Source organism: Dendroctonus ponderosae, unplaced genomic scaffold (genome assembly GCF_020466585.1).
Source record: "Dendroctonus ponderosae isolate FM_Combo_2020 unplaced genomic scaffold, Dpon_F_20191213v2 Dpon_F_20191213_8, whole genome shotgun sequence".
Classification (NCBI taxonomy): domain Eukaryota; kingdom Metazoa; phylum Arthropoda; class Insecta; order Coleoptera; family Curculionidae; genus Dendroctonus; species Dendroctonus ponderosae.
In genome coordinates, this window is record NW_026019016.1 from 247,665 (window position 1) to 249,045 (window position 1,381).

Genomic DNA, 1,381 nt, shown 5'->3' on the forward strand with positions numbered 1-1,381 from the left:
AATGCAAATTGCTATACCTAACTGTATTTCTACACAATAGAATAATCTGTGGATGAACGAAAATACTCTTCTATCAATGTAAAACTATTAACTGTTTTTTGTTGTTGTGACCAATATTCAAATTTGTAATTGGTTATAGAATTTTTGTTAAGAGCACATTGCGAAATATTTTAATTGATCGAGAACAAAATGAAAGGGCAAAAGCCACAGAGCGGGAACATGTAAGGAATATAAAATAATAAGTGCAGTTTTTTAGATAAAGGTTTGTGTTTTATCTTACAGTCACACATCATTGCGACAACTGCAAAAATGCTGAAAACGTTAATTTAGATTTTTAGTCCGTAGTTATAAGTTATATTTTAATTTATTTATTATCCATTTAATTAGTTTTAGATTAGTTGCAAGTAACTCTTGTTGTTGAAAAATTACATCAGTAAATACTTAAATATGTGAATAAACTAATAAGAGGAAATAAAGTATCGTTTTTCTTTCGTTACATACATGTACATTCACTGAACATACCATGTACATTCCCAGAACATACCATGAACATTCAGTGTATTAAATCTGACAGATTCCTGGGACATGCATGGAATGTTCATAATGTAACTCATGTATGTCCCAGGAATATGCATGTACATCACATGAAGGTTCCAGGTATATTCTGGGAATATCATTTTGCTATGTGGGTTACCTATACTAATGTTATAAAAATTAATATATTTAATGAATAATTTTTGAAAATAGTTTCTCACTAATTCAATAAACATCTTGGTCAGCTGTTAGCTTAAAACCGCTTAATCTCAGTCATTCCAATTTGTCTCTTGTTGTGTTTGTAATTATACTTTCAATAGCAATATAAACCGGAAACTAAAAAATATATTTTCTTAAAAGCTTAGGTAAATACGTTTAAATAATAATTTTTTACCTTAGGGTCGTTGAGCCCGTTTCCTTTTCTTTTATTGCCCTTTGCCCTTTAGAGAAAAATAACAACTGCCACGCAGAAAAAAGGCAAAGCCGGAAAACGCTCTCACTTAATCTTAGTCCTCACTATATAACTTCACTTTAGAAAAACGATTGAAGATTGAAGTCTCCCCATTTGACTATTGCTAAAACCAGTTCTAAGCAATAAAAAGAATTGTCTAAAACTTACTCGGATAAGCCCTCTATTACTAATCTCAGAACATATATACTATATAAGAAGAAATGTATTGCGAAAAGCTATAATCGCAGTTCAAATAACGCATAACAAGTTTTAAGATTAAACCGTAGATAAGTGTATGTCCACGGCATTTTTCTTTCAGCTCATATGATGAACTTGTATGATCAATCAGTAAATAATACCAGGTTTTTGAACACTTTTGAAAACAATAAATAACAA